At 44.8% G+C, this 17,706-nt stretch overlaps 1 protein-coding gene across 3 annotated transcripts in view; it reads left to right on the top strand.

The window, feature by feature from the left end:
• NFIA (nuclear factor I A) overlaps positions 1-17,706 on the top strand; it is a gene marked incomplete at its 3' end in the record, with an annotated part of 555,825 nt that overhangs the window by 41,443 nt on the left and 496,676 nt on the right. The window lies entirely within an intron of this gene.

Below are 17,706 nucleotides of genomic sequence, written 5' to 3'. Positions count from 1 at the left end.
CTGAGTTTGGCCAGAGGGATATTTTTATGTAACTGACATTTACTGGGCATTGTAGTCTCCTTGCCTCCTTCTGCTACAAGACTCAGGAAATTATTACCCCCACCAGAGCAGAGGTCTGCAGCTGCCTTGGATAGCTGAGAGGAGAATGCGGGAGGAGGGCTGCATTTCTTCCACTTATGCTCAGTGGGAAGATGGCAGTATTCTCATCTGATGAGTAATAAGGAAATACTCTGTACAATTCTAAGTACTTTACACCCATCACCTGGTTAATACTCACCATCACCCCATGAAATAGATATTACTGTCCTCTCTTTACTGATGAGAGAACTGGGCACTGAGACATGAAGTAATTTATCCAAGATCACCCAGCTAATATGTAGTGGAACAAGGATTTAAACCCAAATGCTCTAGCTCCAGAACCCACATTCTTAACCATAAGAAAAGATCAATAAAAATGAAGTTTAAGTTTTGACAACATTGAGGACCAAACTCAACTATGAGCTGTTGGTTCTTTTGGGTCAGCCTTATTTGAAATGAGAAGGGATTTATGAAGAGCATTTAAACAAGGAAAGTATTGATTCAAAATATACAGCCATTCCTAGCATTTTTACTGTGCTTGATGAAGCCTGTCTTCCTTCTTACCCATGTTAGCCAGAGTGTTTGACAAACCAGCCAGTGGGAAGAAGCTTCATAAAAATGGGAGTTTTTTTTTTTTTAAGATTTTTATTGGGGAAGGGGAATAGGACTTTATTGGGGGAACAGTGTGTACCTCCAGGACTTTTTTCCAAGTCAAGTTGTTGTCCTTTCAATCACACCAGCTGTGTGACCTCTCTGAGCCTTCACACTCAGGTTGTGGAGCGCGAAGCTCCACTCCAGGTCCAGTTGCCCGTTGCTCGTTGCAGGGGGCAGAGCCCACCATCCCTTGCCGGACTCCAGGAGTTGAGCTGGCAACCTTGTGGTTGAGAACCCACTGGCCCATGTGGAAATCGAAATGGCAGCCTTTGGAGTTAGGAGCCCAGAGTTCCAACAGCCTGAGCCACCGAGCCGGCCCAAAATGGGAGGTATTTGAGCAGGAAGAACAACCCCATCTAGGCACAGGCATTTCAGAATTTGGAGTAGCTGTAGAAAATCCAATTAAAGCAGAGGGTACTTGAATTCATTCGTTCATTCATTCATTCATTCATTCATTCTAAATATTTTTGAGTACCACTTCTATATCAGGCATTGTTCTGGGTGTCATGGGTATAGAAATAGAGAAGAGGAGATAAGGCAATACCAGGTGAGAGAAGGTTTTTGATTTTAAATGGGTGGTCAGGAAATTTGAGTCTGAAACGTTGACTTTTGAGTAAGATGCTAAGGGAGGTGAGTGATAAACCATGTGGGTGTCTAGATGGAGAGAGGGAACAGCCAGTGCAAAGCCTAAGATAAAGCATGCCTCGTGTACTCAAGGAACATCAGGGAGGTCCATGAGGCTAAAATAGAGTGAGTAGGGGGAGAAGAGTAAGAGATGAGGTCGGAATCGTAATGGACATGGGAGAGATTGTAAACATGACCTGTTTAAATGAGCTTTGTTTAAGGAGACATTCCTTCCCAGTGTACCCAGGTAAAGGAACAAGATATGACTGATGGCATTCTCCAAGAGTCAAGGAACTAACAAGACTAAAGGTCACAGGAGAATGTAGTCAGCCCTACCTTGGCTTGGCTTGGCTTGGCTTGCCTTACAAACCTTGTGATGTACTTTTGTAAAATAAGACTAGACCATAGGAATTGGAGCTTTTATTAGGTGGGAAGACAAATTTAGCAACCTCATAGGAATGCCAAAGGCTATGCTCATAAGAAGAAAATAAAATTGTTATGATTTAATTTCCAAAACAATGCCTCCATTGCCTACTGCAGTGCCTGGAATCCAATCATCATATGTCTAGCTCTCTGGATTTTGAAGGCAATAAATGGAGACGAGAGGGCACCAAAGGCAAACCTTACCTATTTCAAAATGGTATCCAATATTGGAATATAGATCATCCTCTCTTAACTTTGTTCTGTCAATTCTAAGTCTTCCTTTCCAGCATCTCAGAACCTCACACTCTTGGAAATGCCTATCAAGTATTATTATACTGGATTTCCTAAAGTGGTCAGAGATACTGGGCCCAAAATTCTCACATTCAAGGCTGTGTAGGAAGGTACAAAGTTGTATGGTTATTGTCTTAGGCTAAATGTGCAACAGTGCAACCAACCCAAGTATATGTTATCAAGTTTTACATTGGGGTTGTAAGTTCTGCTCCATCACTCACCAGCTGTGGGACCTCTCTGAGCCTCAGTCTCCTTATCCATAAAATCAGAACCATAACTCCTGCCTAGTAGAGGTGTTATGGAGTTTGGACTGAAAGTCTATAAAGTAGGCGGCATAAAGCAGAGAAAAAGGAAGGAAGTAATGCACTCATACTTCTGTCCTCTGTAAAAGGAACATGTTGGGTGAATCATTCGTTTGGCAAATATTTTGTAAACACCTTCTCTGTAATCATTGCTACACTAGTATGCACAGGCCTCAGTATTTGATTCCTTGGGGGAAAAAAATGTAAAGGATGGAAGTCTGATGGACTCCATGAAGGGTCTAAGAGACCCCACTTGAACAGTCCATCATCACTCAAAGGGAAATTGCAAATCCTCTCCAGAGCAAGTTTTGGCTGGTGTCTTTTTCTTCCTAGTTTTCATGTATTGTTTGATTGCCATGATTCTATTAATAGCAAGTATTTTAAATCATTTATAAAATTATGGCATCACTTTATAAATGAAAAGTCCACAATATTTCATTTTGATGGGCACTTAATGATGACAAATACTCATTATTCTATTAACCCTCTCTCTTTAAAGCTCAGTAAGCCCCTCCCAGGACTCTCAATGAGTTGTGGGGTCTCCGAGCTCATTAAAGAAAACAAAGTGTCCACATTACTAGTGTGACCTACCAGTTATATAATATGCCAGGTATACAAAGTGTTCTGTGATGGTTTTTATAATTTCCTGATCTGAGCATCAATTTTTTTATTTACAACTATACTGTTAGGATAAAATTCTGCTTGGGGCTTCTTCATAGATGTTGTAACTAGCCATTCTAATGTCCTCCCTAGGGAAAAAAAAATTAGTTTTTAATTTACTTATCTGTGTATTTGGTGTCAAAAGCACTATCTTCCAAAGTATATCACAAGAAACATCAGTTACATTGGAGTTACTAAAAAAAAAAAACAGTTTTAAGGTCAAGCAAATTCAACAACGTGAAACAGGTAAGTTGGAAGTTCACAATGGAGTTTTAGTTTGCAGCATTTTCTAAAATTATAAAACCAGTAAGTCGAAGAAGCATTGATTGATCGATTCTCATCTCTGAGTTGGGTCATTGCCTAAGAGTTGTCAGAAAAGCCATGGAATTGCCTGGGAGTAATCCTGAAAGCAATTGTGGGTGTTTTATTTCCAACAATTCCTATAAATTCGTTTGGTGGGGGTAATAGTCATTCCCTTACAGATGGGTGAAAACTCAGGCAATCCCATGGCTTTTCTGACAACTCTTAGGCAATGACTCAACTCAGAGATTAGAATCGATCAATCAATACTTCAATCTTGTGGGTCGGCTGGTTCCTGTGTGTGGGTAGCCTGCCTGCACACATTCGGTAGACCTGGTTTTGTCTCTCTCTCTCCATCTCTTCTCTAAGCTTGCTTATCCTGACTTCTGACCCTTTTGTAGTTGGAGCTGCCCCTCCCCCAGCTGCCTCTCCCTTGATGGGATCCTCATCAGCTATGCCCATCACTGATGTCCTCACTGTGAGGGCCTTCTCCATCACAGGCTGCCCTTTGGAGCTGGAGCCTTTCTAAAAGACCCGGAAGGAAACCGATGGAAAACTTCAAGTGGAGTGGTTGAAGGGAGTTTAATAAAGGGACTGTTTACAATGGCATGGGCAGCATAGGGTAAGACCAACAAAGAGATGGGAAGTGATCTGAAACTGGCAAGAGCAGAGAGCTGTTAGCACCCCTAAGTCTAAAGGGATGAGTGCAGGGAAACCTGAAGGACAGGACCACCTAACAAGGAACTGTGGCCTTCCATGACACATTTTGCCAACCTGTCACCCAACAGGGAGGCAACCCAGGGAATGAATACCCTGACCTCTCTCCCCATATTCTTCAGTCTTCCCTGGTGCCTCCTATTGGCCAAACCCAAGCAGAAATCAGAGGGCAAGGGAGCCCTGTCAAGGTAGCTTATAGAGGTCAGCCTCCTAGGGCACAGAGCAGAGTATAGAAGGATGGAAAGTAGATTTATAGGGACAAACAGAATATCCATTCATGACCTCAACATGGTCTCAGCCTGGGTTCCACCATGGATGGGCCCCCCCACCTGATTCTAACTTCTTTGACTGCATTCTCTCTTATTCTGCCCACCCCAGCTTATTCTGGGCATCTCCCCATTGCCCTAAGCTTATACCCTCTACCTGGAATGCCTTTCTCCACTCTTCACTTAGTGAAATTATTTCCATTCTTTATGAGTCATTTATGAGTCATCACTGACTCAAGGGATCTTCCATTTAAAAACCTGTGCTTCTTTTACACATGGCTTTGCACATTTGGGATTCATTAATTATTTTCAATTACAGTCATTTCTCTCTTCTCTGGACACAAGCTTCTTGAGGGCAGGGGTTTGATCCAGGGAAAAGGGCTACTTTTTCTTGGAGCCTGACACACAGCGGGAACTCAGGAAGTGGTTGCTCCAGGATTGGCGTCCCCTGTCTCAGCCTCAGTTTCCTCAGTTAGAAAACGAGGGACTTAATACAGATGATGTGAAAGGCCCCTTTGAGCTCTCAAATTCTCTGAAATGTAAATGCTATTCCCACAGGTGAGACCCTCTTGACTTCTCTGTCAAGAAACTTCTTCCCAATTTATACATTAACCAGGGAATACAGTAGGGGGAGAAGGTTAGGAAATCTCAGATTACTTACGAGAGGCAAAAAATAGCAATACAGTGGATGTATACAGTTTCGCAAGGAAATGAGCAATCTCTTCTTTGATGGAATATGTGAAAGCTAAACTGGAAGGAATAATTAGATTAAATGGTGATGTAAACTGGAAAGGAAGCATTACTTCCTGCGCTGCACCAAATGTCTTACAGGTGTCAGTGGGACCCACCGGCTCAGTAATTAGGGTATTTTAACTGTCTCCGTTTAACTATGTGCAAGTGATTGAAAACGGGAGTTTTACTGGGGCCCCTGGCACCAGGAGAACATTTTGGTGAAATGAGCTTTGTTCTCTGTTACTAGGGGTAAAATAGAAAACAGTATTCAATGTCAATGGGTTTGTAATGGCTTCTTTTTGACCCCACATGGCTCAGGGCTCTGCTAGTATGAACCCCAGGAGGCTTATGACCCCAATGAGTGCATACCTAAGGGCGCCCCAAGTATGGAGCTGAAACGCAAAGCCCTGATTTGAGAGTCAGCAAAGTTTTGTCAGGACCTGGCTCTTCCACTGAGAAGGTGTACCATCTTAGGAAACCCAAAACCTGAACTATCTGATGCACAAAGGGGACATCATGACATTCCTGATCTACAGAGAAGGTTTTTGATATACAGTGAACGCATCATAAAATAATGAAAACCTTTCAGCTTTGGAGCCAGGCAAACTTGCATTCCAACCCAGGCTTGGCTGCTTGCAGTGTGGGTGACCTTAGGTGAGCTGCTTGTCCTCTCTGAGCCTCAGTTACCTTGTATAAAAGCCTGAGTGTAATCACAGCCCTGCCTGAACAGTGACTTCGTGGGGTCTGTATAACGTAGTAGCAATAACAAGGCTCTAATACATGAACCATTTGGCTCTCCCATATCCCAAAAGCCAGTCTTTCACTTTATTCATTCATTCATTCATTTAACAAATATGTACTGAGTGCCTGGCCCAGATTACATAGTAATTAGCAAAGCAGCCATGTTCCCTGCCCTCATGAACTTTACAGTCTATGTGAGATACGGGAGCACTGACTTCAAATAAACAGGCAAGTCTATGAAAAAAATGCATAGTCCTGTGAAAACAATTAATGGGGAGTGTTATTTAGATGACAGAGCTCAAAGAAGGCTGCTCTGAGGAAGTGACATGTAAGCTGAGACTTAAAGAATGAGTTAATCTAGGTGAAGTGTGGGCCAAAGATTACTCCAGGTTGAGGGAGGAGCGCGTGTGAAGGCATAGAGGTGGGAAGGGGCTTTAAAATGAGAAAAGGCCAGGATGGCTAGAGTTTTGTTAACAAGAGGAAGAAAGATACACAATGAGGCAGGAGAGGTGAGCGGGTCAAGTGGATTTAATCTTACCTGCAGGGGAAATCCTCTCTCCAAACTCCTTTTATGGGGTAGAGCCCCTGCTTGGATCCCTGGCTTGATGGTTATCAAGGCAACCTGGGAGAGCAAACCATGCCTGGTCTACAAGGGATGAGAACAGTGTCCTAATCTCAGATTTGTCACCGAATCCTTAGAAAATATATCTTTAGCATGCAGCTTCATTTCTTGATGCCTCAGTTTCCCTCCACCCAAACAAGACGCATTTGGGCAAAAGCATCCACTGTACAATTCTCAGATTACCAATTTCAATGTCTTGCCAACTTCCTTGGGAGTCATGAAACTTGGGACAGTCACTTCCAGGAACAAAGAGAAGGGAACATCTGCTCTGTTCAATCCTGCTCTACCGCTGTCCCTGGAGTCTCGGGAGAAGTGCTCAGGAAGGAGGAGGTAACACCAGGGCCCCACAGAGGACATGCTATCAGCAAGGTAAACAGCTGGCAGGGGCAGCTTAACCGTATTCGGAGCCCCTGGCAGCCCTTGGGGAAGAGAGAGAAGCATTCTGCTCCCCAGGAGCGGAGCCTGCAATGTGATCTCCCAGGGGTAGAGCCTCTCTGAGGACACCTGGGACCGAGGGGCCGGTGGATTTTCCTCTTGGGCCTGTTCTGTTTTCTAATCAGTTTAGCTTCCAGTCTACCAGTCCTTAGATTAGCCAAACCTCTAGTGATTTTGGCTGGCTGGTCCCAGGCTAAGTCAAGTGGAAAGTTAAGGCGGTTATCCAGATGAGTCAAATCTTGCAAAAGGATAAAGAGTACTGAATGCCAGGCCTGGCACAGCTTGACTTCCTGTACACATCAGCCTCACCCGGTCACTGTTCAGCCCTCCATGCCACTAAACTGTGTGGTCATATCATTCCAAGGGACCCTCACGTACCGTGACTAGAATCTGAAACAGATGAATATCATTCCCCCAGCAAGGCTTTGTGCTAACCCTGTGTTACACCCCAGAGCAAGAGTCTCTGAAAATCAAAATCTTTTACTATAGGTAGGCAAATAAAACCAAGTGGCAAGTAGGAATTGGAGAACTTAAGACAGTCAACCCAAATATAGTACAACTCGAATTGTTATGGGGTTTAGAGAAAGAAGGAGTCAGTAGGTCTGCAGTTGAGGAGAATGATTTGTGTGAAGAAGAAAGATTCCAACACAAAGGAAGGAAGAAGATAATCCTGATTGTCAATTAGGTAAACAACAGCAAGGAGATCAGCAAGAACATAGAGAATTTGGGAAACAGCAAAGAGCCACTACCAAGAAAGTGCTAGAAGTTTACAACTCAAAATCTAATCCAATTTGATGTCCCAGCCAGTAATGGGACCTTGACTAAGATATTCTCTTGTATTCCCCAAAAGGAACTATTGGATTGTGTCCCCCAAAAAGAACTGTAGAAGTCCTAACCCCCAAGCCTCTATCTCTGAAAATAAAAATGTTTTTAATATAGGTATGTGAATATGACCTGTGAATGTGACCTTACTTGGAAATAGAACCTTTGCAGATACAGTCAAGTTAGGATGAGGTCATTGGAGTGGACTCTCGTCCTCTATGACTGATGTCCTCATAAGAAGAGAAAAACACCATGTGAGGACAGAGACACACAGGCAGAACACCTTGTGAAGATAAAGGCAGAGATTGGAGTGGTGCAGATGTAAGCCAAGGCCAGAAGCTAGAAAGAGTCAAGGAAGGAATCCCCCCTGCAAGTTTCAGAGGAAACATGGCCCTGCCAGCACCTTGATTTTGGACTTCTAGACTCCAGAACCATGAGACAATACAGATCTGCTGTTTCAAGCCACCCAGTTTGTGGTACTTGTTACAGCAGCCCTAAGACACTGACACATACTCACAGACATTCGTTTAGTTTTAGAGAAGGTACAACCATCCATCACAAGGATGATGTGAAGGGATATGAAATGACCCCTAGAAAAGTGCTCTGCACTCCCCAAAAGGAATTACATTGCCAGATAAAGGGATTATATCCCCACACCCTGGGAGAACATTGGGTACACAGGAGGTAGTAACTGACAGTGAGAAAGAATGGAGGGGAGGGTTTGGTTCACAAGTGAAGGTATAAACTTAAAAATCAAACAGGCCAAGACTGAGCCCCACTCTACCTCTTACAGCCTGTGAAACCTTGGTTGAGCTCTCTGGGCCTCCATCTTCTCAGCTATAAAATGGAGATGATAATTGAACTTACCTCATAGAGGCCAGTGACTTTTAAAGAAATAGTGCACACAAAATCCTTAGCATAGAGCCTAAGCCTGACCTCCCTGGTCCCAGGTTTTACCTTGGTGGCCTACCAAACTCACACACTTCTTTGCACAGCTATGCCTTCGTCTCTATGAAATGCACATGCTTCAGCCTCAACCAAATATCTCCCCTTTTCAGAATTCTTCTCAGACTCAGGGCCCATTCCTGTCCCCTGGACCATTCCAGCCCTCACAATGTCTCCCTCCTCTGAAATACATAATTGCCTTTGCCACCATGAGACACCAAAAATCAACTTGCCTTTTTTTTTTTTTCTATATGCTCTGCCTTGCACCTCAGGTTATTCCCATTGAAAGTCAAAGGGAACTTGTATTGTCCAATGCTCACTTTATGCCAGACCTCGTACTGGGCACTTGACATTCCTTATCATTTAATTTCATTTCACTTAATTCCATCCTTGTGACATCTCTCTAACATGTCTCTCACTTCTTTGTCTCCTCCTGCTAGAAGAGCCCCTGCCACATAGTAGGTGCTCAATAAAAGCTGTTCTACTATGTTAATACCTTCAGTTCTTTGCTTGGGCCAGTATGAGAAAAGCCCCAAAGGGAAAAGACCTTTTGGGTCTCTGGGTAACTGTTTAATGCTGCGGCCAGCAAAAAGGCAAGGTGGTTCTCTTTTTGAAACGGGTTTGGGAGCCCCTGCCTAGCACACCTTGACCCACTCAACTTCCAACACTAGCGACCCAGCCAAGCTAACCATTAGGAGAATAATCTTATTATTGGTACCCTCTTCCAACACAGCCTCACCACAGGACAGCTTATTAGGCCGTCGGGCCTTATTAGTGCTCGTTGCAGCGCGATCGAGTGTAACTAGATCCCGAGCCATGTGCTAAATGCTCCATCTGGAGCGACTCTCTCTGAACACTGATGAGGGCTGCACTCTCCTCATCCTTAAAAGTCTTCTGAAGCAGGGCTCCGGTTTCCAAAAACGTGCTGGAAGTGAAGCGGGCACCCACAGCCCCTGGCTCCTCACCCCTACATGGAAGAACCAAGCAAATAATGGCAGAGACCTACTCTTCCCAGTGTCCTTCTTCATATGGACACTCAGAGCATAAATGTAGCCATGGTCTGTCTTATGACAGATTTACTCTACCAGTAGTTCTTGAACGTGAGCTATTTGCCAGGCATTATCTGGTACTCATGTTGTAACAGTGAATGAAACAGAAATCTCTGGCTTATGGTGCTGTTGGTCTAGCAGAGGAGATAAAGAGTAAATTTAATTTTGGAAACGTAAATTATAGAGAATGCATATTGGTGTGCTAGAGCTACCATAACAAAGTGCCACAAATTGGGTGGCTTAGACAACAGAAATGGATCGTCTCACCTGGAGGCTAGACGTCGGAGATCAAGGTGTCTGCAGGGTTGGTTCTTTCTGAGGGCTGGGAGGAAAGAATCTGTTCCAGGCCTCTCCCCTTGGCTTGTGGCTGCTATCATCTCCCTGTATTGCTTCACGTTGTCTTCCCTCTATGTGGATCTCTATGTATATTTCTTTATGTTTTCTCTTTTTATAGGGATGCCAGTCACGTTGGGTTAGGGCCTATTTTCATGACTTCGTTTTAACTTGATTACCTATGTAAAGACCCTACACCAAATAAGGTCAAAGACTGGTATATGGCGGTGTGGAGGGAACAATTCAACCCGTCACATTCTGCCTTAGAATTATAACTATGTTATGTAACTAATATTATGAAATAGTGATAATTGCTATGGAAAAAAATAAAGCAGGTAAGGCAGATAGAAGAGCCAGGGCATGAGGGAGCATTATTAAACAGGGTCGTCAGGAAAGAACATTCTAGGCAGAAAGAGAAGCCAGAGCAAACACCCTAAAGGCAGGCGCAGGGCTAGAATATTCTAGAAAAGCAGAGAGACTCGTGGCTGGAGCAGAGCAAATGAAGGGGAGAGTCGTAGGAGAGTGTGGAGGGGACAAATCGTGTACTGAAGCCGTAGCAGGAACGAGAGCCACGGGAGGGTTTTGAGAGGCCCGTGGTCTGATTTTTGTGGTAGTGTGAAAATTTGTTTTCCTGTGAATTTTGGTGTTGGGGTAAAGAAGCTGATCTTCACGATAACGTTTCCTTTCTGCCGCTTGCACAGTGCTTGCCTCACCTGTCCCTGCACTGACTCTTTGCCCTGACACCCTCTACCCCATGGCACAGGCGCAGGATTTCTGTGAGGCCGCATATGCCTGAGTTCCACAGACCCAGTTCCTCAGACTTCTTGCCCTGGGAACATCCTAGGCCTTCTGCGTCACATACCTAATTGGCCGCAATAGACCAAAGCATTCTAGTGTTCCCCGGCACCAGGCTCTCCTTGCCTCTCCTTTCCACATAGTACGACAGATGCAGAGAGGAACGAGCCAACCTCTGAGCCGACACTAGAGATAATAAATGCTTGGAAAACTGCCTTCTTAGAAAACAGAAGCCTGTAAAAGCTGTTACTGACTATACAGTAAAAGGTGGAAATAGTTACCTTCCCAGACTTGGCTCAGTGGTGTGTCATTAGAGGGAGCATTGTTCGCTTTGGAGAGCCATCCCCCACACCCAGGGTGGGTCTGGTATTTCCCTCACTTCTTTCCGCTTGACTGACCTTGGTGACTGGGACCCCAACGAGTAGCTGTTTATCTTAGGAATCGGTCATGTCCACTGAGAGCCTCACCTGGGCCGTGCATGTTGTAAACACTTGCTCATCTAATCTTCACAGATATTAATGTAGATATTATTAGTCCCATTTTACAGATGCAGAAACTTAGCCTCAGAGTGCTTATTTTTGCCAGAGATCATACAAGTGAGCTAATGAATGGTAGAGCGGGGGCTTGAATGTGGGTTTGCATCATTTCAAAGCCTGTTTTTCTCCCCCAGTACACCTTGCTGCAACCCAGAAACTCAATGTGTACAGCAAGTCTCCATTTGATACTCTCTGTCATTTAATATGCATGTAAAACTTTCCTTGTGTGTTTCCTCTCTCTGGTTAAAAAGCTTATCCCCTTATAAATTCCGATTTTTTAAATATTAAAATAGTATCCTACTCTTCAATGTCCATCTCCAGTATTACTCCTCTATGAGCCTTTACTGATAGCCCTTTTTCCCCCAACAAAAGCTGAATGTATTCGCTCTGTACTTTGAAACAATTGTATTAGGTTGGTGCAAAAGTAATTGCGGGTTTTTGCAATTTAACCTTTTAACCCGCAATTACTTTTGCACCAACCTAATAAACATGAGCTTTGGAATCAAATGGATCTGTGGTCATAGCCAATGTTTTGTGACATTGAACAGTTATTTACCTCCCCTGAATCTCATTTCCTCGTGAATTTAATAGGGATTAAAACTCCTACCTGATAAGAATTAAAAGAAATAATGTGTGTAAAATAGGCCAATAGTACTTGCTAGTTAAATGTAAGTGCCTTGTACTACTCTCTTGTGACCCTCAGAACACTCTGCCTTATAGAATAACTACTTTGTGGCTTGCTTGGAAGGTATGACCTGTACCTGACTCATTTTGGTAGCTCCCATGGTAATAGTTCATAGTTGGCACTCCAGAAATGTTTATGGAATGAGTTTACATTGCAAGTTACTAACCTTTCCTGAATGAAGATTGAATGAACATAAAGAGGAAGAGAAAGGAAGGGGGGGAGGGAAAAGAAAGGAGGGAGAGAGAAAGAGGGAAGGAAGGAAGAAAGGAAGGAAGGAGGGAGGGAAGGAAGGAAGGAGGGAAGGAAGGAAGGAAGGAAGGAAGGAAAGAAGGAAGGAAGGAAGGAAGGAAGGAAGGAAGGAAGGAAGGAAGGAAGGAAGGAAGGAAGGGAGGGAAGGAAGGAAGGAAAAAAAGAAGGAAGGAAAGAAGAAAGGAGAAAGGAAAGGAATGAAATCCCGAAACGGCAATGCGTGGCAGGAAGAGAAGCCCAGAGGTTGAGGCCCACACAACCAAGAAGATTGATCAATCACAAGGGCAAATTCATCTGTTTTCCAAAGTCATCAAAAACTGGCCCCATCAGGAGCTACATCCTTGGTCATCCAGGTACATCAAGCACACAAACATATGCACTTTTTAATAGCTATTAAGTGGCAAAAGATGGGAAATTTAGGCAAAGCATTCCTTTATGTGTTAAAGCCAGGAACACAGGGAAGAGTAACTCTGTCTATATGAAGAAGTTCCCCTACCCACACCTCACTGTGGAAGCCCCCAAATAAGCAGCTAATGGCACAGGGACAGGTCAGGCTCAGGCCCCTCTCATTCTTCTCGGCAAAGGCAAGAGCTGCAGAGCTCTGCTTCTGCTCCATCTGCTGACAGTCAGTGAAGGAGAAGAAATGGAGCCCTCTGCTCCCACTACTTCTAAGTCAATTAGAACATGCTGATTTCCCTAACAGGATTAGCTGTTCTTCCCCAGAGCCTTTTCCATTCATGAAGTAATCAATGATGTCTCCATAACACAGAAATCATTTAGTAACCTAAACAACCAAATGCAGAGTTAATAATTCTTATTTTTAAAATCAACTTTATGGCCATTTTGTTCCCTCCAAAAAAAAAAAAAAAAGTATTTTAACACTAATGGAACTACCTCTTTTTCTGTGTGGGCATTATTCCAATAGTTTATTGCTAGTCTCAGGTGTAAAGCATTGTGGGTTATTTCTAGCAGCACCAGGTAGAAAGAGAGGGAACAGAGACAGATTTCACTCATAGGGTGACAGAAGTGTTCCCTAACCCACACCCCAAACCCATCAGAAACTTGGAAATAATGGATGAGATAAACTAGAAAATCCATAATTCATGGAGAAAATTGAATCATATGTAAGCAGAAATTGAGACATTGTCATGCGGGGTGTCTGGCGGGGTCTCAGCTCCCGCTCCCCACATAAGAACACAGGACATGGTGAGGCCAAAAAGGAACACCCACAGAGCCATAGGTAGGGGAGTCATACCACTAGGGTCTCAATGGAGGCTGGGTTCACATGACGTGTGACCTGCTGTCCGCTTTGCTGCCAACCAACCGACTCTCCTTCACTCTCCTTCAGTCTCCTCCTTCACTCTCCTCGGCTCCCCTACATAGCCACGGCAGTTATATCAGTGACCAATGGCTCAATGGCTACAGCTGATGGCCAACCAGCCATAGCTGACGGCCATCTACTATCTGAGCCAGCACCTTTCTATGTGAGGCCGAGAGCCTGGAAACTGCTTTCTGGGCTTCTGTCCCCACAGACATGTATCCATAAAAGTATTGGTAGAGGATACTGGCAATCCCCCAACACCCTCACTGTAGTCAGAGTGATTTTCCTAAACCACAAATAAGATTACTTCATAACCTGCTTAAGATTTTTCAGTAGCTTCCCCTTATGGCTGTGAGGATGAACTCCTACCTCCCTCACTAGGGCTACCAGACCTTGCAGTGTCTCGTCACTGCCCACTTTCCCAGTCTCACCTCTGGTAACTCTCCTAATTCTATCTTCACTGTGCCACACACACCTGTCCACATGCACATAAACACATCCTGTCATGCAGGGTGTCGTGCAGGGTCTCTGGTCCCGCTCCCCACATAAGAACGCAGGACATGGTGAGGCCGAAAAGGAACACCCACGGAGCCATAGGTAGAAGAGTCATACCATTATATTCTCGCTGGCAGCTGGGTTGTAGACACAGGAAGCAGGAGCCACACTGTCCGCAACCCGCCATCCTTACTGCAATCCGCACTTGCTTGTCACCATCTTCTTGCTAGCCCCCATTTTTCTGCTAGCATAGCCACGGCAGTTATATTAGTGGCCAGTGGCTCACTGGTTACAGCTGACGTCCACCTAGCCACAGCTGATGGCCATCCAATCACAGTTGATGGCCATTTACTACCTGAGTGAGCACCTTTCCAAGTGAGGCCGAGAGCCTGGAAACTGCACTCCTGGCTCTGTCCCCACACATCCCTACACATGCACACGCACACACTAACACATACACAGCAATGTACATGTGCATACCTACCCACACACATGCACACAAACACATACACATGTGCATGCACATATATAAACACATGTGTACACTTTCCCCCTTACTCTTATTAATCTTTCAAGCCCCAGAGCAGATGTCACTTCTTCCAGGAAGCCCTCCCAAGAAAACCTGAAATGTAAATTAGATGCCTTTACTACTCTGACTCCCACGGCACTTTGTGCTTCCATATCTTAACTCTTCTCCATGGTTTTGTAATTGCTCGCTTATCTGCCTAGTTCCCCTAACTACACTAATGGATAAGGACTGTGTATGAACTGTCTGCCATTGTAGCCCCAGGGTCTAGGACAGGGCCTATAGCTCAATAAATACTAGTCAAATTAAATTTAATTGAAGAGACTAAGTTTAACATTACCTGGAAAATCTTAGGCAGGCCTAGCATGTCCTAAGTACACGCTAAATATTGGTCATATTGAACTGATTTAAATTGAATATGACTTAGATAATTTCAGGAAGGCAAAACTGAGATTAATTGTATTTCAGGAAGCTAATAGCTGGTTAATAGCATGAAATAATATTGCTATAGTGATGGAAGATAGTGTTCACCAAAAGGGGTCAGAAGGTCATAGTGGAATGAGGAAAAAAAATTAAAAACCTAAAAGGAAGAACTGGCTGTTTTTACCCAGCCCTGCTCAACAGAAAGTCAGTGAATTCATCGCTGACCCCAGCTGACACTGGAGAGGGGTTCTATGCTGTGGGCAGAAGACTCATCGAATATCATAACCCTTCAAGATGCTCGGCCTCCTTTTCTCAGATTCACTCTTCACCAAACATCCCACAGATTTTCCCTGCAGATTTCCTAGAGGGAGATCATGTGCTAACCCAGGCATTCCTACCCCTTGGCAGCTCTGTTTCTCATTGAAAATGAATAAACTGGTCCTGTTCACGTGCCAGTCTCTTGGAAGCCGGGCTGGCAGGAAGCAGTCCTGAAACCCTGCTCTATTCCGAGTCTAAGAACAAACATGTTTCTAAACTTACAGAACCGCTCAGCCTGGGCAGTCACTGGTCCCCCCAGAAGACACTGCTGTTTCATTTCTTCTAGATACAACAGAAAAGAAACCTAGAACCTGCATAACTCAGTGAACACAGGGCCTGAGGGAACTGACCTGCCCCCGAAGCTGGCTATGCTGGGTCTGTCAGGCACGGAGGGCATTTCCTGAACCCAGGCAATGACAGCCATTCAGGGGAGTCAGACAGGGGCTGCAGATACAGTCTTTGGTGTTGGGAACCTGGCAGCTTGGCTGGGTCATCAAAAAGACTCAAGTTGTGGGGGATGGGACAAGTAGGCTTCCAGCAGGAGTTTGGGGCAAGATGCCATTTGGGGGCAGACAAGGTAAAGCGCCTGGGGCAATGATAACCATATCCTAACACTGGCTTCCCTTTATTGGACACTGACTATGTGCCAAGCAATATCCTCAGTGTCTTTATAAACATTACCTAATTTAATCTAACAATGAGCCTATGTTCCAGGAACCAATAGCACTCCAGGTACAATGAGGAAACTACTCCGATACAATATTAAGGTTCTCAATATATTAGCGCGAGCCACATGGAATGGTCAATATTTGTTTGTTTTTTACCTACCGACACAAAGGCTGTTTCATGTGATTTGTCCAGATAGTTACTGTCTCCATAGGCGGGGCCCAGGAACCTAGACAGGATAGAATGTGTGGATGGAAGTGAACAGAGAAGACAGGAGAGAAACAGAGGAGAGGTCACCATGACCAGCCAGGACTGCACAGCTGCCGTGGAGACAAGTTCCAAGAGTGCTGTTGTCAAGGCCCCGGCAAGTAATTGCAGGGTTTCTGGCTGAGGGGCCTGGTCCCATAAACAAGCCAGCTGTTGTTTACCAGTAAAGTCACAAGAGAAGTCACAGACTGAGCTGTCCCCTTTCCCAACACGCAGAGGCCCAAGCAGCCGCTCGCGTCTCTGTCCACCCTTGCTGAGCCTCTTTCTGTGAACAGAAATCAGATCACATGTTGCCCGAAGTCAGATATGTGACCAGCCTCGGTGCACTCTGCAAGATTTCACCAATGATGAAAATAACTTTCTCCTGCTGCATTTAACATCTGGTGTCACAGATTTTTGCTGAGAGCCATAAAATCACTAACTTGCAGAGAAAACCTCATTGTTGAAAAATACATTTATGGAGGGGTGGGTGGCAGCCAGCGCCTGGCTGTGTTCTGGGGCTGCCTCCCTGTTAATGTCAGCCCTTTGTCTCCTTGATGGATGATGAATTTCACGAGGCCTCGGGAGAATCTAGGTCACTAGGAAGACAGACCCGGGCTAGTGACTCTGTCACTGACTAGCTGAGGGTCCTTGGACTGGATCCTTAACCTTTCTGAACTTCCATTTCCTCATCTACCAAAAAAAAAAAAAGAAAGAAAGAAAGAAAGAAAGAAAGAAAGAAAAAAATGAGGATTGAAAATAGCCACCTGCCAGGGTTATTGGGTAGATCAGAGTACATTCGATGAAATAACATATGTGACAGTGCCTGGCACAAGAGTAAATGCTAGCTTCTTTTTCCTTTCTTTTCCTTTGCTTTTTTTGCTCTATGACATTTCCTTTCAGTCCCAAGTCTGCCGGCCCGCCGTGGCATTTATTGAAGACTGGGACATGCGACACTCCTGCAAGCTCGGCCCAAGTTGCAAGTAACTGGGATCCCCGTGCTCCGCTTGGAGTGGAAACGCTGATGTTCTAACCCGTCTCCCCCAGGAAAACAGGAGTTCTTGAGGAAAGAGACTCAAGTGCCTGCTCACCAGTGCCTGGCACCTAGTAGGTGCTCAGGGATTTGCTGAGGAGAAGAGTGAACTGTATGACATCAAGGAGGCAGCAGGAAGGGACGAGGTGATGCCTCTGTGCTTACGTCAACCAGCGCTTACTTAGCAAGCTCCTGCTCTGTCCAGGCCTTGTGTCAGGCCTGGGAAACAAAGGCTAAATGATGAGGTGGGAGCTGAGCCACAGGGGCCCCTCAGGCCCCCTGCTATGTGGGAGCTGGGGCAGGAGGGATCGCTCTTAGTGACTTTAATCATAGACTAGGGACCTAGGGCTGCTGCCAGGGGTGTAGGGTAAGCCACATTTGAGATATCCTCTCTCCTGCTTGTCATTCTCATGGCTGCC

Source organism: Rhinolophus hipposideros, assembly GCF_964194185.1.
Source record: "Rhinolophus hipposideros genome assembly, chromosome: 8".
Taxonomy (NCBI): Eukaryota; Metazoa; Chordata; class Mammalia; order Chiroptera; family Rhinolophidae; genus Rhinolophus; species Rhinolophus hipposideros.
This window is presented reverse-complemented; position numbering and strand designations above follow the sequence as displayed.